Raw genomic sequence first — 20,888 nt, forward strand, 5'->3', positions numbered from 1 at the left:
TTCATGCAGAATAGCCTGATCTTTTTCAAATTTTGTGCACTAATACACAACTAGTTTATCAACTTACAGTAAAAATTTGAAAATATTTGATGTACTTTTCGAAAAATTACAGCTAGTTGAACATTTTTTGAAAAATGAAAATTTTGCCTGTCCCAATCATTTTGTCTATCCCCTGTATATTAAGGCAGGATATGTGTGAAAATAAAGTTTGTTCATGCATCCATTCCCAAATGGCAGAGCTGCAAAGTTGTGCCCATACTTTCTGGGACACCCTATAAAAGCTGAATTTGGATGTGAGTTTTGTGTATATGTATCCATTTGGCCTTTGTAAAGAATATCAAAAGGTATTTTATATCCCTATAGTGAAGTCCTTCAAATCTACAAGAATAATTTTATGTATTTTCGCCACAATTAATAGCATTGCATAACCTACTGGGATCCGTGAAGCTCATGACATCTACTATGTCATTTATAGACACTATAGGGATATTCCAGGTCAGCCAAACTACCTTGGAGTTCAGGACTTCAGGTCTACACTCGTAACAGTATCCATATCTGCTATACTGAGAAACGCTGCATAATCAACTGCAGTTACTGGAACAATCTGAAGTCTACTGGCTTATTATAAACATTTGGGACATCTACGGTCGTCCAAACTATTCTATAATAAAGTCCTTCAAATCTACAAGAATAACTGTATGTGTTTTCACCATATAAGGCATTGTCCATTTAGAAACCGGACGCAGATAATTACTTGTATCTCTGAGGTGGAATAACAAACATAAAAGGTAAAGCCCTCAAAACAAAGATAATTTATTGTAGTTTCAGGGAAAAATATCATTGAAATTATTTGATTTAATTTTTCATACATTTTTTCATTTTTTCCATGTTGACTTCTTCCTCATGGCATGGTTAACATCATCTGAGCACATCACACATAATGGTTTTGGAGATATTAACATTTTTGGCGATTGTCGGACCTCGCCATGCTAAATTTTCAACGTGTTTGTGCAAGATTTTTTTCCTTCTCTTGTCTTCAATCTGAAATAACTTTTCACTCGTTGCAAGAAAATCGATGAAATTTTCACCATTCACAGAGGACTACTTTATGATCAGACTGCTGTAAAAGAATGGTAATTATGATCATTTAGAGCGACACAATAAATTGCGTCCGGATTCTAACTGGACAATGCTTTATAATAGTATTTTATAATCTGCTGGGGTCCGCGGAGCTCTTGAAACCTCAAATGTCATTCAGAGACACTACAGGGATATTCCAGGTCAGCCAAACTACCTTGGAGTTCAGGACTTCAGGTCTACACTCGTAACAACAGCCATATCTGTTATACTGAGTAACATTGCATATTTATCTGTGGTTACTGGACCAATCTGAAGGCTTCCTTTTGATTATAACCCTTTGGGACATTCAGGTTCGTCCAAACTGTTTTATAATGAAATCCTGCAAATCTACAAGAATAAATTTATGTGTTTTGCCATAAATAATAATACTGCATAACCTGCTGGGATTCGCGATGCTCTTGAATTCTCAAATGTCATTTAGAGACACTACAGGGATATTCCAAGTCACCCAATAAAGTTTGAGCTCTAGAAACTTGTACATTGAGGATGGTGGCAAATCTCAAGCCCCGAGTCTATTGGTTCTCTGTGCAATTTCTTTAGCTCAGGTCAATCACGGAGTAGCAACTACGAAGTGTACGGTCACCAATGCTCATGCTCATGCTCTTATAAACCATGTGGCCCGGCACGATACCACATTAGGGTTAATTAAGAGCTCACTTTATTGGCATACTTGAAGCAATCAAAGTAAGTAAATACCTAAACGCTCGATCGGTCTCAACATTTTAACTCAATTCAGTTACCAAATATTGATCACTCTTTCCAGAGAAATTCGCCTAGGACACAAACAAATCAGAAAATGTTCCAATGTTCCATCCATCAGATCAGTCACAGCGCCAGCAGTCCAAATCGCATCCAATTCGGGTAAACATCAAATCTTGAGTCGTTACAACAGATTTGCGCACCAATTCCCAGAACAATTTGTCATTGCTCATTGCTCGTCGTCCTTCCAGCAGCCAGCAGCACCAGCAGATCCGAGGAACCCGAAACGAGCCGTTTCAGAGCTGCTGCCAAAAATAATCCCCACCAAAATCCCTAAAGCACCCATCCCATCAAGGCACACACCGCGCCGGAGATGAATGGATGGATACCTAGATGGAGCGGATAAAAAAGAAACGAAACGAAGAATGGTTTGCTCACTTTCCATCTGAGATGATGCACATTTTTGCCACTGCTGCTGCTGCAAAAAGGAACTGCAATTTCCCTCCGCCATTTGTTCACGGCTTTCGGTTGCACAACCAAGCTGCACAGGGGATGCAGGCGATGACAAAGCGGTCCCCAAAACCCTCCAGGTCTGAACCAGAATCAGAACCAGAGAGAGTGAACGGGAAAAGGAAATCTTCCCGAGGAAAAATGTGTTCCTTCACCGATGCAGAATTCATCCCGAAGATATATTTCGCACTGAAGGCAGTAGGTAGATGCGGGATATGATGCTGGTGAATCCTTTATCGCCGATCTCCACCTGAGTCAACTTGGGGCGGTGTGGTCGAGATCTTGGGGCATAGGCGGTTGTAGTGGAACTACAACAGTAGCTCAAAATCGACAAAATGGTCACTTACACCCCTTTGATTCTGGGCCCCTCATTCCCATGTCTTTATGATAAATTTCTGACGAGGAAAATGTTGACGAAGCACCTGCCTGGTAACCTTGACACCTTTTCCCCCTTCTTTCTAGCCAAGGATACGAATTAAGGTAACGTTACCAATTAAAGTAATTGAAGTAAAGTACTTAAGTACTTCTGAACACATACCTTCAAATTGATACAAATAACTGATTGATTTTTTACATCACTGTATTAAACTATTTTTTATATATATATAATCTTTATTAGTATCTCAATCAATTTTTACATTCTTCAACTTAATCTAGGTGTTCTGTGTATTATAACACACTATCATCCTAATTTGGTGAAATAAATTTAAGCGATTATCAATACTAATTAATAACATATTACATTTCATTTGCTGTAGCAGTTAAGATTTTTTGCAGGTTTTATTTTTCACCTGCGTGTCAGAATAACATTTTTTCAACTTATCCTAACCTAACCTAACTTAAACTAATTATACAAAGAACTAATCGTAGCAATAGAAGACTGCAACGATTTTTGACGAAAGTTGGCAATGATTTTAGTTGACATCTGTTCCAATGTTTCAATATTAGAAATTTGATGCAACTCATTAGTGCTATACCAGGGAGGCAACTTCAGAATCATTTTCAAAATTTTATTTTGAATCCTCTGAAGTTGCTTCTTTCTGGTATTGCAACAGCTCGACCATATTGGGACAGCGTACAACATGGCCGGTCTAAAAATTTGTTTATAAATCAAAAATTTGTTTTTGCGACAAAGTTTTGATTTTCTATTAGTAAGTGGGTATAAACACTTAATGTATTTATTGCACTTAGTTTGAATACTTTCTATGTGGTTCTTAAAAGTTAAGTTTTTATCTAGTAAGAGCCCTAGATCAGTAGGTCGGCTCTAGAGGCACGTTCTCCTCCATTGAAGAGCCCTAGATACTTAACTTCTTCCGACCAATTTATTGGAGTTCCCCTCATAGTGACAACATGTCTACTTGAGGGTTTCAAATAAAGAGCTCTTGGCTTATGTGGGAATATGATAAGTTGAGTTTTGGAAGCATTTGGAGAAATCTTCCATTTTTGCAAATAAGAAGAAAAAATATCTAAACTTTTTTTGCAATCTACTACAAATGACACGCAAACTTCGCCCCTTGGCTGAGATACCTGTGTCATCTGCAAATAACGATTTTTGACATCCCTGTGGCAAATCAGGTAAGTCGGAGGTAAAAATATTGTATAAGATTGGTCCCAGTATGCTGCCTTGTGGAACACCAGCTCTTACAGGTAATCTATCTGACTTGGAATTTTGATAGTTTACCTGAAGTGTTCGATCCGATAAATAGTTTTGAATAATTTTAATAATATATAGTGGAAAATTAAAATGTTTCAATTTTACGATCAAGCCTTCGTGCCAAACACTATCGAATGCTTTTTCTATGTCAAGAAGTGCTACACCAGTGGAGTAACCTTCAGATTTATTGGAACGAATGAAATTCGTTACCCGTAAAAGTTGATGAGTAGTCGAATGACCATGGCGGAATCCGAACTGCTCATTGGCAAAAATAGAATTTTCATCAATATGAATCATCATTCTATTTAAAATAAGCATTTACTGATAGATGACAGTAAGCTAATTGGACGATAACTAGAAGCTTCGGCAGGATTTTTGTCAGGCTTCTTATTGGAACAACTTTAGCATTTTCCCATTTTTTAGGAAAATATGCTAACTGAAAACATTTGTTAAATATATTAACCAAAATTGATAAGCAACCTTCTGGAAGTTTTTTGATGAGAATATAGAAAATTCCGTCTTCACCCGGAGCTTTCATATTCATAAACTTCTTTATAATAGATCTCACTTCGTCCAAATCAGTGCCCAATGAATTGTCGAAAATGTTCTCATGATTGATAATGTTTTCGAATTCGCGGGCAACCTGGGCAAGTTTTTGTGCTTTTTCAGAATTAGTTAATAATATTTTGTTATCCTCTTTCAGCACAGGAATAGGCTTCTGAGGTTTTTTCAAAATTTTTGTCAATTTCCAAAACGGCTTAGAGCCGGGGTTTAATTGAGAAACTTTATTTGCAAAATTTTTGTTTCTCAATTCGGTGAAACGTTTTTTAATTTCCTTCTGAAGATCCTGCCAGATTACTTTCAAAGTAGGATCTCGAGTTCGTTGGAGTTGCCTTCTTCTCACGTTTTCAAGACGGATCAGAAGTTTCAGATCGTCGTCAATAATAACTGAGTCGAATTTGACTTCACACTTTGATATTGATGCGCTTCTAGCTTCGACTATAGTACTAGTCAAAGTTTCGAGGACATTGTCAATATCAAAATGTGTATCCAATGAAACATTAACATCTAAATGGCTATCGATGTATGTTTTATATGTATCCCAGTAAGCTCTGTGATAATTGAAAGTGGAGCTGATGGGATTAAAAATCGCTTCATGGGAAATTTGAAATGTTACAGGAAGGTGGTCAGAATCAAAGTCAGCATGAGTAATCAATTGGCTACAATGCTGACTTGAGTCAGTTAAGACCAAATCAATTGTTGAGGGATTTCTAGCAGAAGAAAAACAAGTGGGGCTATCGGGATATAGAATAGAAAAATATCCTGAAGAGCACTGATCAAATAAAATCCTGCCGTTTGAATTGGACTGAAGATTATTCCACGAACGGTGTTTCGCATTAAAATCACCAATTATGAAAAATTTGGACCTGTTGCGAGTTAATTTTCGCAAATCAGATTTAAGAAAATCTATTTGCTGGCCAGTGCATTGAAAAGGCAAGTAGGCCGCAATGAAAGTATGTTTACCAAAGTTTGTTTCAACAGAAACACCCAAAGTTTCAAAAACTTTGGTTTCGAATGATGAAAAAATTTGGTGCTTGATGCGCCTGTCAACGATGATAGCAACTCCACCACATGCTCCATCTAGGCGATCATTTCTATAAATAAAATAGTTTGGGTTTCGTTTGATTAAAGACCCAGGTTTTAGATAAGTTTCAGTATGCACATTATTAACTGTTAAAAAATGGAGTAGCTCATCCTCTTTGCCATTTAGAGAACGAGCATTCCAATTTAAAATGGTCAAAAATTTATTTGGATCCATTACCAAAACGTAATCCAATTACTATTTTATTTGTAAATTTAACTCCAACCTGGACTGCATCAGCCCTAGTTTGAGTTTTGAACATTGCATCAATCATTTTTGCAATTGTTCAGATAAAAAGTCAAAATCAGAAGCAGACATGCCTGAATCACGTGCATTTTCCGAATTTGATGTTTGGTGATAGGAATTATTTGAATTTTGCTTACCCGCAGTCACATGGGCATAGGTAGCTCGATTCGTTTGAACAAAATTAGAAATATTACTCAATCCACTGCTGGAGGGTAGATAATTCGCTCGAAGGTTTGTTTGGTGGTTAACTACCTCCGGTGAATAGGTACGAGCGGTATGAAAATTATTCAACCGATCGTTGATGGAAGAATTTGTGTTGTTAGAAATTCTACCTGCAGAGTTTCGGGTACGACTAGCGTTCCCATTCATCTGCCGGGCACGTGATTCGACAACTTTTTTGCGGATAGGGCAATCCCAAAAGTTTGACTTATGGTTGCCACCGCAATTCGTACATTTAAACTTTCTGGTATCTTCCCTTACCGGACAGTCGTCCTTGGCGTGAGAAGAACCTCCACAAATCATGCATTTAGCATCCATGTGGCAATGTTTCGTTCCGTGCCCCCAACCTTGGCACTGACGGCACTGAGTTGGGTTCTGGAAATTTCCCCCAGGCTTACGAAAATGTTCCCATGTCACTTGGACAAGAACCTTTTCCAAATATTTCAAGTTATTTAGATCACTTTTGTTGAAGTGAACTAAATAAAATTCTTGAGAGATACCCTGCCGAGGATTCTCAGAGCGGGTTCTCTTTTTCATTTTTATTACTTGGACTGGAATGAATTCAAGTAATAAGTTGAGTTCAGTTTTGATCTCATCAGGTGATTTGTCATCACTAGAGATACCTTTTGATACGACTTTGAACAAGCGTGCAGACCTGTCGTCGTATGTGAAAAATTTATGCTTCTTCTCAGTAAGGTACTTGAGAAAAAGATCCCGATCTTTCAGGGTTTCCGGCAATACGCGGCAGTCTCCTTTCCTGGAAATTTGGAAGGAAACCTTGATTTCCCTTATGGAGTTCAAGATCTCCTGCCTAAAACCAGCAAATTCACAGACGCTGACCACGATTGGCGGCACCCGTTGTTTTTTAGCAGAAATTGAAGTACCTGGGCTAGAGGCATCCTCAATTTGCTGTTCCGAAAAATTGTTCAGCGTTTCATAAGGATTACTCATTTCAACGAAATTTTCATCCGAAACAATTGTTTTAGTAGAAGGAAGCGGAGAAGCTGAAAGTTCTCCTTTCCTTCTAACTTTGCCGCGTTTAGCGACAGTTTTGAAACCGACTTTTTTTGGAAGAAGCGGTGAATTCAAGGATTCACACTTCCTTTTGTTCGATGATGCAACCATGATTTAATTAGAAGCGACCTTCCAGGAGGTTTTTTCCCTAACTGTTGAATTGCTTTAGGTAGTAAAACTTCCTGCAGCAGAGAGAGCTTACGTACGCACAGCACAACACGCAAAAACGGCTACGCTCAAAAATATGTTCGGCCTGTACATTTTTAGTAAACATCCATGCCGCACATGACTGTGTTGGAAACACACATTTTTTTAAAAATTGCTCGTACGGCCACATGAACATGTATTTTGTAATAATTTCGACATGTCAACCTCACTGGGTTTATAAACCACCTTCAAATACCGAAAAATATTGATATTTTGCAAAAATGTGAGCGTACGAGCAATTTTAAAAAATGTGTGTTTCCAACACAGTCCCTGTGCGGCATGGGTGTTACTCAAAAATGAGAGCTTTTATTTTAGAGAGTGTCACGGTATTAAACTATGATAGTTATATTGTATGACATCATACATTTTTCTTTCGAAGCACGCCACTGACGCCAACCGCAGTTTAACGTGTCGTCCATCCAACTTGGTCCTTCCGCTGCATTACTGACATTCACTAGTCGCTAGTGAGCGCGGTAGTAGGGTAAGGCGGGGCAAGATGAGCACCCTAAGGATCACGTTGAGTTTATTGGAAGTAATCACAATTTTTCAAAGTACCTCTCAGTAGTTCTTTTCTATATAATGTTTTCTACCACCCATAAACATGGCAGGGTTTAAAATGCACAACAAGGATTATTTTTTTGACTAAACAAAAGAGATGTTTTATGGTCGGTCCGATCATGCTGCGGGGCAAGACGAGCACCCCTCCAGGGCAAGAAGAACACTTCATTAAAATCTTAATATTTTAACAATAAATTGGCCACACAGTGATTGATATAGTAAATCTTGTTTATAGCTGTGGTATCACGTTCTAAAATAATCAGTTTCTTTTTCGAATATTGAAAAAAAAATGTAGTTATAATACTTTATACAAAATGACTCGAAAAACAATGAACGATTATTAGGTGGCTTATTTTTTTTTTAATTTACGCAACCAAATAGTTGTAGAGGTTACGGAAACTTGCGTTCAGCACACTTCGGCACTATTGACTGGATTACAATAGTTTCAAATTATTTTCTATATTCCCATCAGGGGTGCTCAACTTGCACAACTATAGGGTAATAACTTAAATTAAATAAATTTTAATGTTTGTTTTTAGAAAATATGTTCTAATGTAAGTTAAAATGCTTTGCAGTAAGCTAGTAATGTTGGCTGATAACCAGAATTACGGTAAAAAATAAATTGTGACATAAAAACCTTTTTTCATTCTGATGATTTCTTATAAGAAAATGCTCAAAATCCATGCTATTGACTAATTTGATGATATTTTTCAATTAGTTCGTTTAGGTTTACAAACAGGATGAACTTTATTCTAATGGATTATGAAGTTGTTTGGACAAAAATCACCATAAAAGTAGTAAAACAGAGGGCTGCTTATCTTGCCCCGGGTGGCCATCTTGCCCCGTCCTACCCTAGTGCAGAACCACCATCTCACAGCTAGCTACTAGGCACACAGCTGAGTGATGATAGTAAGGATGAAAAAACGTTTACTCAAGAAATAGCAGGACTACAGTAGTTTTCATCTGAGTCACCAGTCTCTCCCCCCTAGCACAAACCTTACCACCGTAGAGCCAGCTCCATCAGCAAGTGATAAATTACATTAAAAGCTCACCCGAACAGCTGCCATTTTAAGAGTGGGGATCCGGATGAGGACACGAGGTGGTACTCGATGTACTCGACGATCTGTAAATACACCATTGAAGCCAGGATGCGGAGCTGGGGATGCTTGTGACGAAGAAGTCGGTAACTATGTACATACCCGGGAAATATTTATCAATGGGATGGAGTTCTGCAGGGATAGAGAGGCAAGCCCCACTTTTGTTGGGAAATTCCTTAATATTTATCCTGAATATTCAGTCAACGCATACCTAACAGTCATCTCTCTTCTAGTCAACTTGTCGGAACGGGGTAGCTGATGGGTACTGGGAGGAAAACTGCTAGTCGGGATCGTAAGAAATCCATTAGAAACAGAAGTATTTCACAAGTCATGCCAGTCATTTATAAGATTGCTTGTAGGAAAGCGATTTTGTTCCTACGGTAATGCGGAAAACGTTTCCTGTGTAGACGCTGTTGTTGCCAGGATGTTAGTTACTTTTCCTTTGAATAATTTAAACATGGATTGGTTGAAATTTGTGTTATGATATAGAGATCTTCAGGAAAGGAGAATGTCCATGCCTGTAAAAGATACACAAATAGTAAAATCGATTATCGTAAGCCCATTAGCATAGTTTAACTCTAGGTCCCGTTGTCAAAATACGGCTTTTTGAAAGGACGACTTACCTTACCATACAGTAAATTGTATCTTCTTCTCCTCCCAGCCAACACGAAGTCGTAAATGATGCACAGTAGGATGCTAAAGTGGCGGCCATATGCGTACATGTTCCCATTTAACCGTAAGTAATGTTTACGCATATCGCCTCCACTGTAGTATCCTATTCAACATCATATGGGATCGTATGTTGGCTGGGCTTCTTCTTGGCATAATGTCCGCACTGGGGCAAAGACTGATTCTCAGCTTAGTTATCTATGAGCACTGGGGTGTCCCAAAATAGAAAAAGTGTCTAAAAGTTAACTTGCTCGCCCTTAGAATGATAGATTAGGGTCCTAGCAACAATAGTTCCATACATGCAAACTCAATCAAAAAATATTTAGAGGTTGCACACATCGGTTTTATGAAAAATTGACGATTTTTGGTATTTTTACCAAAAAAAAATGCTAATATGAGTTGAAAAACAAAAGAAATAAATGTCATCAATCAAAGTAAATCATAGTTCTGGGTCTCGCAAACAAAGTTTGGAGGGAGCAGAGTATCTGTATGGGGGGTGGGGGTAAGACGGACCGGGTGGGTAAGACGGACCACCGACTAGTTCTGTCACTTAAGAGCTGAAATTTGGCTTTCTTTTACGATTAACTGTATCTGATTACCAGTTAACGATTATTGAACCATTCCATGAGAGAATACATATGTCAAAAGTGCAAAAAATAAACAATTGTTTACCTGGCTACACGCTTTTGTGATGGGATCTAATTTTTTGGCGGCAATAAATAAGCTTTTTTAACATTAAATTGCTAAGTTTTCGCATTTTATTTTGAGTTTCCCAGCTGTTTTAAACTGTTCTGTGCTATACACAACGAAATTCAGGTAAATTTCATAGATTATGAATAACGGTGGTGGAATTAATATTTTGCGTTGTGTGGGGGTAAGACGGTCCGCCTTAAGGGTGGGTAAGACGGACAGTGTTGGGGTTACTTTGATAATGCCATGAGAAACACATTAAAACCCACACATTATTCACAGATTGAAATCTATGGAGTAGAAAAATGATTGTGGAAGCCGTGTAAAGCATTTCATATTGATTTTTTGTTTAAAAATTCATTATATTAGATGTTTTGTTGTTGGAATAGTTTGAACTTCGTAAAATTACCAGAGCATTGCATACTGTTAGGCGTTTAATAGTGTATGGAGGTTACCAACTTAAAAAATAGATTTTAATTTGCAAAAACACGTTTCGCTAAGAGATTCAAAGCCAAATTTAGATTCTACAATGATTGATCTACCGAATATAAACGGCCATAATCATCATTTAACACAATTAATGGCCTATTAGCTAATTTTCCAAACGTGTCCATCTTACCCACCCTACCGGTCCGTCTTACCCACACCGTTAAAAATCATACATTTGCAGATCACTTTTTAATTATCTCAAAAGTCATGGAAAATCAAATTTTATTGCAAAATCGGCTTGCAGACTGTAAAGTACCTTAGTTGAAGTAAATAGTATGAAGATAAAATTTTAGTTATCGCATTGTTTACACTGTCAAAATAGAGTGTTTCCTAAACATGTCCGTCTTACCCCCACCCCCCCCTACACACAAATCTCATTATGAGATTGAGAAAAGTTGACTGTGTGCACATGAAAATTCCTTGAGCTTGAGACTCGCGATGTTGGTGCACATCACATTAGCATTGCGAGTCTCAATGAGACATCTCAATACCTTAACTAGGTATACCTTAACTAAATAATACCTTAACTAGATACACTCTCAAAACCTTAACTAGGATTACATTTACAGATAATGTTCATCTGGGATTGGGTTGACGTTTTCCAGGAGTGGAGGGGATTTGGGTTATAAGTATTCTGGAGTAGATGGAAAGCAGCCGGAGGTTGTTTTACGACGGGAAATGTGGTACCTAAGAGGAACAATCCTGGAACGAGCGTCTTTCCTAGCGATGTGAGTATGTCCAATGTTCATAATGTTTTGGGAAACTGCATAAGAGTACTGTTGACAAATCCCAAACCACCACCGCCATTACCGCTCGTGGATAAATGTATTGAATCCCTAGGATATTGTCGATCTCGCTTTTTCTACCTTAATTCTGGGATGGGATCAGGTTCAAAAGATCTCATCTGGGCCTCTAAAATAATTCCTCTGCAATTCGTTTTAATTGACAAATAACTCAATGAGACAAGTCTCACAAGACGTCTCATTGAGACACGCACACACATATTTTTATGAGCATGCTATGATCTCAAATCTCGCAAATTTTCTTGAGACGCACTTCAAACCAGCGTATGGCACATTGTCTCATTCATGTATACATGAGATTTCAGACACTCTGGGAGGGAGTTTAGGTCATCAAAGCTGATTTTATATATTTGGCATAGGATAAAATATAAAAAAATAGCGATTTTTTCACCAAATTTTTCAAAAATGCTCAATTTATAAGGATTTTGAGATTTTTCCTGTGATTCACAATTCCCTTATTAAATAGCAAATTTTGTGTAGATTATTTCGGCTGAAGACAGTTTTGAGCTATCTCTCTTTCATGAGCTGAGATATCGGTATAATAATGATAACACAATCAATGAAAAAATCGTGTTTTCTTACGTTAATCGATTTTGTTCACTAGTTTCCACGTAGTTTGACGTAGCTAGTTTTTTCTTTTTTCTCACTCGCTCTCCTAAACAAGCACAAGAAAGAGCGGGATGCAAGAGGGGGGCTGTGCCCCCTCTTTCATCCTTCTCTTTCTCGTGTTTGTTTAGGAGAGTGAGTGAGAGAAAAGAAAAAGCTAGCTACGCCAATGACTACCATGCAAATAAAACCACAAACGACAAATGTTTGACATAATAGTACGTGCAAGTGTACATTTTTGAACAATTTCAGGAATAATTGGGTTGCTTTGATCTTTATTGATTCATACTGCATGACAGTAACAATATGTAATGGTTTTGAGAGTTAATCATCGTTTATATCCACATATCACGGTGCTTCATTTACCGTTATTATCAAAAAAAATATACCATCAAAACCTGAAACGCCATTCTCTTTCTTTATCATTCCTACACCTCTGGACAAATAAAAAAAAATCGTTAAAAGAAATTTTGAGTTACGCCCTTTTAAAGGGCCTAACCCCTAAACAATCGAGGTTTCTATAGATAAACGTCATATTTCATAACAGAAGTATGCTTCTGCCATCAAAACCTGAAACGCCATTCTCTTTCTTTATCATTCCTACACTTCTGAACAAATTTTTAAAATAATCGTTAGACGAAATTCTGAGTTACGCCCTTTCAATGGGCCTAACCCCTTAAAAATCAGGGTTTCTATAGAAAATCATCATATTTCATAATAAAAGCATGCCTTGAAGTGAAGAATAAAATGTATCATAAATAATGCTACAATTTGATACTATGCGCTAGTATTGGCTATTTGTATTGATGTTTGTATAAAGATTGGCCATTACGCTAATATAAGGGAAATATTTTCAAACATGTAGGAAGCAATCATTTTTGTATCAATTGCCATTCATAGCGTGGGACGTAAGTTTTTTGTATTGCTTTTTTATAGACAAAACAAGCGACGACATGCGCCTTTGTCATTCGTTAGTTTTATTGATGAATGCCGTTTTCAATTAATAAACATACAAAAATAAGGATTGAGATGATCAATTGTAATGATAGTTCTATATTTAACTGCTAAACTACGTTACCGAAGAATAAACATGATTAAATGAAACTTAGTTTTATAATAATTCTACTATAAGTACTTTTAACCTTCAAATGGGCGTAACTGAAGAATTTGACCATCATTATTTTTGAAATTCAGTTTATGGGTGTGCAATAACTATATAAGTGAAAAAGTAAATGAACTGTCGTTTATGTTTTTCATTGTATATTGTTCTGGCTATTGTTGTTCTGGTATAGTAAATGAAGCCAACAACGTCCGGATCCTACAGGTTAAAGAATACTTCCCTTATACTGGCGTTATGGCTATTTTTTATACAAAATGCCGTCAATATTAGTGCATAGTATCTAATTGTAGCATTATTAATGATACTTTTTATTATTTGGGACTTTGAAGCATGCTTCCGTTATGAAATATGATGTTTTTCTATAGAGACCCTGATTTTTTAGGGGTAAGGCCCTTTAAAAGGGCCCATATAGCCGAGGCGGTAAACGCACGGGTATTCAGCATGACCATGCTGAGGGTGACGGATTCGATTCCCGGTCGGTCCAGGATCTTTTCGTAAAGGAAATTTCCTTGACTTCCTTGGGCATAGAGTATCTTCGTGCCTGCCACACGATATACACATTCAAAATGGTCATTGGCAGAGGAAGCTCTCAGTTAATAACTGTGGAAGTGCTCATAGAACACTAAGCTGAGAAGCAGGCTTTGTCCCAGTGAGGACGTTACGCCAAGAAGAGGAGGAGGAGCCCTTTAAAAGGGCGTAACTCAAAATTTCGTCTAACGATTTTTTTTTATTTGTCCAGAGGTGTAGGAATGATAAAGAAAGAGAATGGCGTTTCAAATTTTGTATGTAGAAGCATGCTTCCGTTATGAGATATGATGTTTTTCTATAGAAACCCTGATTTTTTAGGGGTTAGGCCCTTTAAAAGGGCGTAACTCAAAATTTCGTCAAACGATTATTTTAAAAAAATATCCAGAGGTGAAGGAATGATAAAGAAAGAGAATGGCGTTTCAAATTTTGTAACGATTATTTTTAAAATTTATCAAGAGTTGTACTGCCGTGAATCGCATATCAGTCCCATCTTTGCTGGATTTCCTATGCAAATGGGACTGATATGCGATTCACGGCAGTGTAGGAATGATAAAGAAAGAGAATGGCGTTTCAAATTTTGTCGGCAGAAGCATGCTTCCGTTATGAAATATGATGTTTTTTCTATAGAAGCCCTGATTTTTTAGGGGTTAGGCCCTTTAAAAGGGCGTAACTCAAAATTTCGTCAAACGATTATTTTAAAAAAATATCCAGAGGTGAAGGAATGATAAAGAAAGAGAATGGCGTTTCAAATTTTGTTGGCAAAAGCATGCTTCCGTTATGAAATATGATGTTTTATATAGAAACCCTGATTTTTTAGGGGTTAGGCCCTTTAAAAGGGCGTAACTCAAAATTTCGTCTAACGATTTTTTAAAAATTTGTCCAGAGGTGTAGGAATGATAAAAAAAGAGAATGGCGTTTCAGGTTTTGATGGTATATTTTTTTTGATAATAACGGTAAATGAAGCACCGTGATGCTGAACATAACTTTTAACTTGGGATTGATCACCGTTAGTGGTCATGTTCAAATAACGAATACCAGTTTAGCGTCTTCAGTATCGTGCAATCGCAATAGGCTCATGAAATCATCAAGTACGTTACTCGAGACCCTTGTTGTGTAGCGAGCATGTATTGGACGACGACGTTCAGTTACCATAGAGAAAACGACTGAACGTTTTAGGAAAAACGACCTTCATTGACAGTGAAATGACGGTCGTGAGGGGTTGCCACAGTGTGCTTACCATCCAGTATAGATGAATTTCTTTCGTATGGTTTTATTTGAGTGGACTACGTTTTCTTGGGTACTCGCTAAAGCGGACTCTAGCCTGGGCTCTAGCAAAACTAAGTCGACGCCAAAGGTCATTTTATGATACGAGACACCTTCTGCATCGGCGTATCCTCAGAATAGGTATTTAGATACAGTAACTAATTAGCTAGGCAGAAGCAGTCAAACACCAGTTCTCACCGGAAGTGCAGTTTTTTAAATGGGCGCCCAGTAGATGGTAAAATATCATCTTCCACTTCAAATATTGTTAAAAAAATTCTTACCGGGGCCAGGCCTTGAAGGACGCCTGTTTGTTATAAAGTCAATCACAAAAATTGGCATCAGTGGAAGAAATCGGTTAAATGTTGCTTAATTGGTGTACGATGAAGTCGGTTCAAAAGTCGAGCGAAATTTATTGAATTTGAATGTGGTAAAAGTCCTCTTTTATTTACATGGCAAAAAAGAATCATTTGAAAAACGCGGCTTCAATGCAGGTGATGAGTATGCAAGGCTTCTCAACCATCATTGAAATTCCAGAGAGCGTATGTTATCGGAGGAACGCATTGCTCTTTCCTCTTATACTATCCAAGGAATGCGTTCAGAACATCAACGATAGCCTGTTATGAGATTCCGAGTCAGCGGTACCAGCTGGATCTGTGTAAAAGACTCTTCGTAAGTTGGATTATCCTCTCCTGCTGATGAAATGCATAACTCAGGAAAAACCATTTTTCAAGCACTGGAGCCATCCAAATTCGTCCTTCATCTGAAAGAGCAAGATAACTTGTATAAATGTGCAGACTGGCTAGCTAATAATATTGAGGAACAAACCTTTGAATAAGTCCATTTCAATTCAATAAATCAAAAAGGTACTGCCACTGCAGTCTCCTTCAACGATGGTCAAACAGTCGATGGTCAGATTGATTGAAGGTCAAGTAATAAAGCAAATCATGACGGTTGCCCATGGTTTCTAAATCGCGAAAATGTGCTTTGCCTATGTGATCTTTGTTTGCTTACTTCGCGTTCAATAGCGACGCATGATTCGTATCAAACCGTAGCATGCTTGTGAAGTTCATGACCAATACCAAGTTTTCACACCCGCTTTGTGAGTACGATTTTTTTTCTGAGATTTCATCTATTGATCAGATAACAGTAGCAAGCCACCGATTCAAAACATGTAATTTTGGTTGAAAATAATGTTTTAACAAGTAAGCTGCGCAGCAGAAGATTTTAACATTTGAATTTCTTAGGTTAACACCTCTTGTAACATATTAGGCCAGTCACTAAGTTATATTTATTTTTTTTAATAATAGTGGAATCTAAATATCCTGATGCTTTCTGAGATTCAACTCTAGCTGCAAATATGTGCCCTAATGTTTTGCTTTAAAAATCAAATTATATATTGTCGCGCTTATCTTAGATTCTCAACAAGCTGCGTTCGAAACGCGCAGCATTAGATCGCGCCAGACCGCGCCCATAAGATTTAGACCAAGCCCACTCGTGGGCTTCATACTACACACGCAACAGCACGTCGTTAACGATTTTTAATTTCGTTATCCACCCATTTTCGCACCGGTCGTTTGTTTCCATGTGAGTAAAATAATGATCGGTCGCCTTTGCGCACCGGTGGTCTCTATTCTATTCGTACCATCGGTTTTTTGCACTTCTGTAAATCATCGCAATATTTTGTGTATTTCTATGGTGTTATTGCAAATCTTATTCAGTATAATAATCTGTGCTCATATTTTGAAACAAGGGGTTTTGGATGAGACTGATAACAGTTAGTAAAAATCGAACTCAAATAAATAATTCCCTTGGAGATTTGTACCAGTTTTGGTGCGTTTAAAGATATTATTTTCTCAATAATGTATGATTGTATTTAATCTCGAAATTCAAGCAATCTTTTTTTAAATTATGTGTTTGTTGCTTACTGTTTGACTTGTAGGTTGAATTTTTTTCTAAAATAATATCCATCTCTTCGATATCCAATCCATGTTGCCTTTCTAGCAAGAAATTTATCTGAATTTGAGATTTTGAGCATCTTTTTAATCATTAGGTTTATTGAATAATTACATCCCTGGCATTTCCAACACATTTATAACGTAGTTGTCTCCTTTACAACTTCGCGTAGGTCAAGATTTTTGAATCCTGGTCATAGTAGAAGCTGTCTTCTAACAGTCTGCGATAAGTTTGCGTAACCTTTTTTAATTAACGTGTATTATAACTTCAGCTTATTCTATACTCAGTCACAACCTTTTAGTTACAAAGCATCAATCGGAAATCTTAATATATTACGATCTTTTGGATGCTGGTATATGAATATTTTGTTGGAAGCAGATTCTATACGCTTGAAGTAGACTGCGTATTTGTCAAAGTACATAATGAGCCCACTCTCCTTTTTGGCACTTCATACAACAATTGATGTATTTTAACATCCAACACCTTGCTTTTTCTATAACGAGGAACCTACAATATGGCAGTCCTGCACACCGCCTATTTTAATTGATGATACTTGGCAGCTCGACTACGACTACATTTTTTTAGATTATTATCGGTATGATTAAAGTTTGTTTTTACAAAAAAAAATACTGAAGTGTTTCTATGATACCTAAATTGAGTTAGGTACAGTCAAAGCATTTTTGAAAAATTGTAACTACTCTTATCAAATCTTATACATACGCAGCCAGTACGGAATCACCCTGGAAAGCAATCGTGTTACTTTTCTTGTCAATATTGAAGCTTCCAGCATATCATAGATATGACACGACACATGCATCAGTGCGGCCAGGTCTACTGCGTTGTATTTACGCGCAAAGATGATTCTTCGATATACTTGGAGTACAGAATATTTTCTTTCGGCAAAATACTTCTCGAATTTACAGGGGAGGAAGGATGCGTGGACATATTGTACCAAACGATCCAGATAATATGTTGATGAATATGTTTTAAATATATGAAAATGTGGATAAAAGAGCTGTGAATAAATGTGTAATATTGGAAAGATCTCCCCAATTGTTGGGTTGTTTTTATAGATCTAATGTCGAACCTCCTATTCTGTATGATCGGTGTTATTCGCATGGGGTCTTCGCAGATTTTTTTTTTCTGCTTTGCCTTATTGTTTCTACAAGGGTGAAGTTACCCATTTCGTTTATTTAATTTATATTTTTAAATTTATATTTAATAAACCACCCACTGACGACCACCATTTTCAAAAACAGCAATAAAACCAAAACTCCTTTGCATTTTTCGAAATATTCACGACAAAACGAAAGGCGAGGCACAGCTCTTTTAAAGCGGGGGATCTCAGCCCGGAAAGTGAAGAAAGAAAACCTTGTGGTCACTTATTACAGTCAAATGGTATTTTTCCGGGTTAGAAAATACGCACATCTTCTCACCGGAATCGGCGACGGATGACGATAATTTTGGAACTTGTCGGAACGAACTTCGCGAGTTATTTATTTGGACATTTTTCTAAATGTGCGAAACCAAACTTTACTTGCTGCGTAGAAACCCCGGCTCAAACATGTACGTGTTAAAACAGCAAAACTCACTGAATCACTATACATTTCTTCGAATATTAGTTTCGAAACGATCGGCCGAATCAAATACTAAAGGTGTGATTATGAACAATCGTAACTATTTTTATAAGAAAATCAATACATTTTCGTTATGCATGATCCTAAAATTGACGAAGAAGGGAAAACTTTATTCATAACATACTTAAGCAAAGCTTGTCAATTTAAACCTATTATTTTTCTGCGTTTGTATTGTCCCTCTATCACAATTGTATGTCAGACATTTTGTTGTGTTATTCGTGTAACGATCTATGATATTGTTTGGTTGAAAATTTCAAAGCAAGTAAAAATAAAAATTTTAAATATTTGATGCAAACTAAAATAAATTCCTACCTATACAAAACAAGAAAATCATTCTCTAGAAACTATATACCTGGCAACAAATCCATGCTCATGTTCTTTCGTCTCCTCTTTACGCTACCCAGAGAGCTAAACGCGAGAGAGCGCACGAGCCTACGGATAGAGACCGTACTTTGCGTGTCTCTATATTCTAAGCCCTGCTACGAACCGTACGTAAACTTTTCGCTTTCGAGCCCTACTTAGCAGCGACCGGTGCGGTTCACTTCTTTGTTCGGGGCTCTACTTAACGTTAAAACGCTTGATTGAGCCCATGAGTGGGCTTGGTCTTACACACGGTGTGCACCTTGGCTAAAACTGTTTTTGCAGCCACCGGGTGGGAGCTGTCATGGATAATCAGCCGCCGTATACAAATCAAACGGGGCGCAGTCTTTTCGCGATAAACGACGGCTGGTTGAGATCAACAGCATCTGAGTGATTAAGCTAGGATGTACAATAATAGATCTCAATATTGTGTAAAGAATTACCTTTAGTTAAAATTCGCGAATAAAAAGAAAAAAAATATATTGTACATCCTAGCTTAATCACTCAGATGCTGTTGATCTCAACCAGCCGTCGTTTATCGCGAAAAGACTGCGCCCCGTTTGATTTGTATACGGCGGCTGATTATCCATGACAGCTCCCACCCGGCGGATGCAAAAACAGTTTTAGCCAAGGTGCACACCGTGTGTAAATCTTACGGGCGCGGTCTGGCGCGATCTAATGCTGCGCGTTTCGAACGCAGCTTGTTAAGAATCTAAGATAAGCGCGACAATATTAATATTCGTAAAAATACCTGCTTTTCCATGCACATATTTAAAGTATCATGTCGTTTGGCTGAAACTATAAAAATATTTTTTTTGTTACATTATTTAGCTTACATTATTAGCTATTTTATTTTCGTTTTGATTGTTTTCAATGTTAGAGCAGTCGTTCTGGTATAACTAGAAAGAACCTATATGTTTGCTTAACAAGATCACCAAAATCTATTTAAAAAAGGTAAACATTGTTGGGCGATCTACACATCACTCAAAATATATCATAGAACTTCACTCATGGAATTTGATTGTCTGACTTGCGATCACTTATATTATTAAAATTTCACAGCGAGTCACTTTTTGAGTTTTTCTTTGAACCGGTAAGCACAATCAATGTAAAATTATCGAAGTAATCCAATTATTTCTGAAAATCTTCAAAAATGAGTACTTGCATAACATAACATGTCAAACACTTGTTATTTGCTTTTTTGCATCGTATTCATAGAAACTAATGAACAAAAACAAATAGCATAAGAAAATCCGATTTTTTTCATTGATTGTGTTATCATTATTATGCCGATATCTCAACTCATAAAGGAGATAGCTCAAAACTGTCTTCAGCCGAAATAATCTACACAAAACTTGCTATAAAATAAGGGAATTGTAAATCGCAGGAAAAATATCAAAATCCTTATAAATTGAGCATTTTTGAAAAATTTGGTGAAAAAATCGCGATTTTTTATATTTTAACCTATGCCAAATATATAAAATCAGCTTTGATGACCTAAACTCCCTCCAAACTTTGTTTGCGGGACCCAGAACTATGGTTTATTTTGATTGATGGCTTTTATTTTTCAACTTATATTAGCATTTTTTTGGTAAAAATACCAAAAATCGTCCATTTTTCATAAAACCGATGTGTGCAACCTCTAAATATTTTTTGATTGAGTTTTCATGTATGGAACTATTGTTGCTAGGACCCTAATCTATCATTCTAAGGGTGAGCAAGTTAACTTTTTGACATTTTTTCTATTTTGGGACACCCTAATGAGCACATTCACAGTTATTAAC

The 20,888-nt window shown here is 37.1% G+C and overlaps 1 protein-coding gene and 1 long non-coding RNA gene across 4 annotated transcripts in view; both read right to left on the reverse strand.

Annotated features, from left to right (window-relative positions):
• LOC109404556 (cGMP-inhibited 3',5'-cyclic phosphodiesterase 3B) overlaps positions 1 to 20,888 on the reverse strand; it is a 916,127-nt gene that overhangs the window by 462,261 nt on the left and 432,978 nt on the right. The gene's annotated exons all lie outside the window — the stretch shown is intronic.
• On the reverse strand, positions 15,160 to 17,651 carry LOC134287287 (uncharacterized). The gene is made up of 2 exons (XR_009997189.1): positions 15,980 to 17,651; positions 15,160 to 15,914 (listed from the first exon to the last, which is right to left on the reverse strand). It is a non-coding gene; the product is annotated as an uncharacterized LOC134287287 (long non-coding RNA).

This window comes from Aedes albopictus, chromosome 2 (genome assembly GCF_035046485.1).
Source record: "Aedes albopictus strain Foshan chromosome 2, AalbF5, whole genome shotgun sequence".
NCBI lineage: Eukaryota > Metazoa > Arthropoda > Insecta > Diptera > Culicidae > Aedes > Aedes albopictus.